Raw genomic sequence first — 6,000 nt, 5'->3', positions numbered from 1 at the left:
TGGACCAATAATCTGGTAAAACCATTTCCTTGGACTAAAAATCAAAGGAAGAATGGAGCAAATAGCGAAATTTCCAAAGAAGTCACTAAATTGTCGAAGAATAAACTGAATTTTCATCATGTATCTGATCAAGTTATGATGAATGTGTCAAGCGGAGAAGCTACGAACCGTTTGATGAAATTTTTGATACTACTAAAGTGGATGGAACACGGTTATCTTCCGAAATCAAGCAATTGTACCATCTCCAAGTGGAAAGCAAAAGAACAGTGGTATACTCTACAGGCCAAGCAGCCAGTAAAGAAACGATCCATCCCTCTAAAAAACTTTCTATTAGGTCATCCAACTCATCACTTTACTATCCTGGTTTTAGTGATTCTGACTCTGAGGCTGACGGCAGTGAATATAAAAAACAATGATGAAGAAGATCATAAAAGCAAAATTGCAGTCAACTTGGTGACCTACACAAGAGTATCAACAAACAAAGCTGCTAACATATGGAAGCAATTGGCTCGTGAAGACATTGACATCCCAACTCCATGTCATTTAGCTATTTACAAGTCAACAATCAAAGAGGCAATCATGCTGAAAAAAGAAATGATTGAAAAGTTGCATATGGAAAGTTGGTCCTTACACTTTGATAGCAATCAACAGAATCTATTATCAAGTGGTCGTCCTTAAATATGAAAAAAGAGAAATCACATTGGACGTCCTGGGCTTGGTAGATGGAGGGGAAAAACTGTTGCGTAAGGAATTTCTAAAGTCCTCGACGAGTTTCATTTATGGAATTCAATACAGATGGTTGTTGCAGATACCACCAGCGTTAACACTGGAAAAAAGAATGGTGATATTGTAATATTGCAACAAATATTACAATGTCGTCGATTTGAATCGTATGGCTCAGCAGACTTGGTTTACAGACCAACTTTAAACGAAAACGACTTTAGTAATTTGGCTGAAGTACTGAATCCATACAAAAAGGCTTTAAGCTCTTTGAAAAATCACTGGAAGCGAGAGCCATCCATACTATATATTCCCTGAAGTAATCAATGCGCACAGCGCGCAATCAAAGCAATGAAGGAAATGTATTCGTCATGCAAAAATAAAGAAAAATTGCAACTTCTGTTCCTTTTTTGCAGCAAGCAAGAGCAAGGTCAACGGTCTTAGTCATTGTTCGATTGAAAATTTATTGTATTGCATATTATTGTATCCAATGACTATAATCCAACGTTGATTTAGTGTATATGGATCAACGTTGATCTAACGTATATAACCCAACTTTGGTTCAATCTATACGGATCAAAATTGAAATGAGCCAACGTTGTATGTAATGTATACAAGCCAACTTTGCAAATGCAAAAATTATAACATAAATAAAATATTGTGTGAATCTTTAAACATTAATTACAAAAGAGCGCAATTATATTAACAAAATTGAATTCCAATAACTGCAACGTTAAGCTAGCTTAAAATACAACGTTGGATCAACGTAAAATACAACGCAGTGCCAACTAAAAAAAAATCAGGATTTTTTTTGCCTTAAAAACTCCCAAAGCTTTTTTTGAAGAAATACGAAATTTTGTCCAAAACGTCCGCAATTTTTTGATTTTTATGAAAAGTTGCAAAAAATTACCATCTTTAGCATTGAATAAGGGCTATAAATATAAACTTATAAAATGTATTTTTTTTTTAATTTTTATAAAAGTGTAAATATACATCATGCGTTTTTTTATAATATCTGCTCTTTTAAAGTTATATAGATATTAAATTCAATTTATCTAAAAAAGTAGTACAAAAACTAGAAATAATCAGCTGGATTGACTAAATGACGGTTTCTTTAACTATCAACGTTTTTACTTATAAAGATAAATTTCAATTGGATCTTAAATTCCAGTTTACAACTATATGTCTAAATTACAGTTTAATAGTAGTTTTAAGCAAAACAGACATAGAAATCACTGTTTTTTAATAAAATACATATATATTTACAACATCAGTTATCAGAAGGTAAATGTTGTAAACTGGAATCCTAGATATACACATTATGAACCCATGAGTGAATTTTTAGATTATAAGATGCATCATGGATCGAGTCTATCCACGAGTTTGATAGTAGGTTACTTTATCGGTAAAAAGATGGTTCAAAAACTGGAACTCTATGGAGTAAGAAAAAAAAACTTACTTTGGTTTGAAGATTACCTGGCGAACAGGTCACAATGTGTTATTTATTAAAAAAATTGAAAAAGAAAAACACATTACATGTGGTTTGCAACAAGGTTCAATCTTAGGACCGTTATTATTTTTATTATATATAAATGATTTGTAATTAGCATCAAATATTTTAAATGTTATATTGTTCAAATAATATAAATGTTATATCCAACAAAAACATAAAAGTTCTCTTTAATATATTTAATGAAGAACTATTAAAAATAAACGAGTGGTTTACAAGAAATAGGCTTTCGTTAAATGTAGAAAAAACTAAATTTATTTTGTTCTCCAAACCTAGTAAACGTGATGATGTTCCTCTAAAAATACCTAATCTTTTAATCAATAAAACATTTATTAAAAGGGAATCAATCGCTAATTTTTTAGGAGTAATACTAGATGAAAATTTGTCATGGAAACCACATAGAAAATACATAGAAAATAAAATCTCAATAAATATTTCCATATTATATAAAAATAAACCATATCTTTACACTGCTTCCTTGAAAAAAGTATACTTTTCATTTATTCATAGTTTTATCTCTTACTGTAATATTATAGTAAATTTAAAAAAAATTATAGTAAGCAAAAACACGCATGCAGTATTGTATTTGGTGCACACAGAACTTTTCATTGCGAACCTCTTTTAAGGAAGCTCGGTGCCCTAAGTATCTGTAAACTTAATATACACCAAGTTCTACAATTCATGTTTAAAATAAAACATGGGCTTTCTCCTATTGTGTTTTAGTCTTACTTTAGTGAAATCTCGCACAAGTATCCTACTAAATTTTCAATTAACAACTTTATTGTACCAAAAACTAATTTAAAACTAATTTTTTACCAAATCCGATACCGTGGACGTTTCTATGGAAACACTTTTCAAAATTTATTACAAAAAAAAAAAAGAATATTCAAAATATCTATTTGAAACAATTCAGGAAAGAATCTAAGAGTCTCTTATTACAAAATGACTTTGATTTAAAATATCTCTTTTAAAATAAATACATAAATAATATAAATTATCTAAAAAAATAGTTATTGACACTACTTCTCTTTTGTTGCAGTTTTATTTTTATTTAATTTTTTGTTAAAAAACTTTAATACTTTTATTTTGTTGTTAATCTTTGATATATTGAGTTATATTTCAACACTAATATTTATATTATATTAATATTTATATTGTAATTAACATGTGTAAAATTCTTATTATGTACTTAGCTACTTTTCTTTTTTGTATATAAACTGACGATTTTTTCAATGTAAATGGGGCTCGATGATAAGACAGTTTATGTCTTCTGCTTGCTCCAGCTCTCTTATTTATTAACACGATTTATTTCATAGTAAATTTTAATATACGGCAAATAATAATAATAATAATAACAATAATAATAAAAATAATAACAATAATAACAACAATAATAATAACAATAATAATAATAATAATAAAAATAACAATAATAAGCAGCTAGAATTAAAAAATAATTTTATTTTTTTAACCGAGAAGAAAATTAAAATGAAAAAGTTATTTTGTGTTTTTTTTTTCCCCCCAAAAATTGTGCTTTTAGTTAGCCTCGAGTCTTTCCGTTCGATTGCGCGATTGCGAGGCCTCATAAAATAGCCTTGCTTTGGAATCACGTTGCCATCTTGCATTTTAAATTTCGCGTTTTTAAATCCGAGCCGATTATTCTTAATTTATGCAGTTCATCTGAAATTGTGAAGATTCCTGCTTAGACTTTCTGCACATTGTGCAAAGGCATTTGAAATAGAAACTACTAAAGACTTTTTATATCTAAATTTCTAGTTTGATATATTATGTAACTGCTGCCAGTTATGATAAAAACAATAAACTTCCTATTTTCAAAAAAATGTAAGTAAGTTTAAGTATTCAAAAATAAGTTTAAAAACTTCATTTTTTTGTTTCGTAGTTCATCTATTAAAACTATTAAATAGATGCTTGATAATATTATTCTACCGATACCTAATTTATACTTATCAATAAACTCAAACGAAAGATGATAATGCTTTTAAGTCAAGCGCATAAAACAGTTTTTCAAATTATGAACAAAATTAATATTCTCAGAAAAAATTACTTAACGCAAAGGTTTTCTTGAATTAATATTTAAATTTTATTAATTTATGATTAAAGGTTTAATTGAATAATATAATATTTTTTATATTTTTAAAGTATGCATTTTAGCTTTATTTTAACAACAAAACATTTTGTTAGATACTTCATTTTGTTAGATAATATACAAGATTAATTATATTTTGACTACATCTGTCAGTTTCTTTCAAAGTGTTCTTTTCAGACCTTTTAATAATTTGTTTCTCAGCCCGTTTATATGTATAAGGTTTTTTGTTAAAAAAATGTAATTTTATTTGATTTTCTTTTTGGAAATTAAACAACTTACTTAGTTTTTTAAATGAAGTATTAACTTAAAATGTTACACTGTAAAAATTTGTAAGTTTTTAATATAGTTTTTAGTATGATAAAATAAAAATGAAAAGGAAAAGTATTTTTAAAAATTTATGTTACTTTATATACAAGGTAAGAAAATAAAGTAAAACATAAATTTAAAAAATTACTTTTCCTTTATATTTTTATTTTATCATACTCTTCACTTGAGAATAATATAATGAGATGTATCAATCAATATCAAAAACATTTTACTGATAAAATATTTGATTTATCTATAAATTAAACACTTAAAACCCTTGATAATAATAGTGAAAAAACTGATTTGGCAATAGTTAAAGGGGTTAAAGTGATCTCCTGATATTTTAAAAAATACAACCACAAAATGATTTTCCAGCAGGTTAATAACAAGATTTATTTAAGCACTTTTTAAATTAGCTTAGAGAGTATTAAATAGAGTTACCTTATACTTCCTATAATTTTTTATAGATTATTCTATACCTTCTATCATTTTATATTTATTTATTTTTAAATAGTATTATCTATATGCATATGTATATTTGTGTTAAATTAAGTTAAACATTTGTATTTAATGAAGATTTTTGTTTACTTATATGCCCTGTATTGTTTTAGGTATACTTTTACGATAAAATTACTGTTGACTATGATTGTGTAAAAACTTTTTCTTCCTTAAATAAATCTGTGTTTATTCTGAACATCTGTTTGTTTTTCTTTGTTTTAATTAGTTATCCTCCTTTATATAAAAAGTTTTTTTAATAGAAATGTTTCATATTTCTCTGTGGGCTTAGTCTAGTTCAAGCACTGCAGATTACCTGTATCAAATATAACGTAAATAGTTTAAAGAGTATTTAATATAAAATCTAGAGAAGACTTGTGGCAGAAGCATTCTGCCACAAGTTTTCGAAACCACGACCACCAGAGTCTTAGTAAGAAATAAATTGAGCAAAAAAAGCACAAGCAAAAATGCCAACCTAAATGCCAACCTATTAGGTGAATTTTTTTAAGGTGAATAGAACGAGTGTGAGAAAAGAATTAGGTGAAATAGAAAGGGTGAGACTAGTCAATAAAAATTTTCTGCTGACCTTTTAAATCTCTGTCTAGGAGGTCTTCTATTAGATAGTTGGAATATATAAAAATTTCAAAAATAATAAAAATTTTGTATTTAGATTATTAGTTTACATTTTAATACGTAAAAACCATTTTTTAACATTACTAATAAAATCAATTATTATATATATGTGTGTGTGTATATATATATATATATATATATATATATATATATATATATATATATATATATATATATATATATATATATATATATATATATATATATATATATATACCGTCAGATGGAG

The 6,000-nt window shown here is 26.6% G+C and overlaps 1 protein-coding gene across 1 annotated transcript in view; it reads left to right on the top strand.

Moving 5' to 3' along the window:
• The first annotated feature begins 3,792 nt into the window (after positions 1–3,792).
• The window catches only part of LOC101239060 (uncharacterized), a 40,856-nt gene continuing 38,648 nt past the window's right edge, over positions 3,793–6,000 (top strand). The window contains exon 1 of the mRNA XM_065805276.1: positions 3,793–4,072. The gene's annotated coding sequence lies outside the window, so the exon portion shown is untranslated. The remainder of the gene's footprint in view (positions 4,073–6,000) is intronic.

The sequence above is a fragment of the Hydra vulgaris genome, chromosome 09 (assembly GCF_038396675.1).
Source record: "Hydra vulgaris chromosome 09, alternate assembly HydraT2T_AEP".
In the NCBI taxonomy this organism is placed as follows: Eukaryota; Metazoa; Cnidaria; class Hydrozoa; order Anthoathecata; family Hydridae; genus Hydra; species Hydra vulgaris.
The sequence above is the reverse complement of the archived record's forward strand: the minus strand, read 5'-3'. Positions and strand labels throughout refer to the sequence as shown.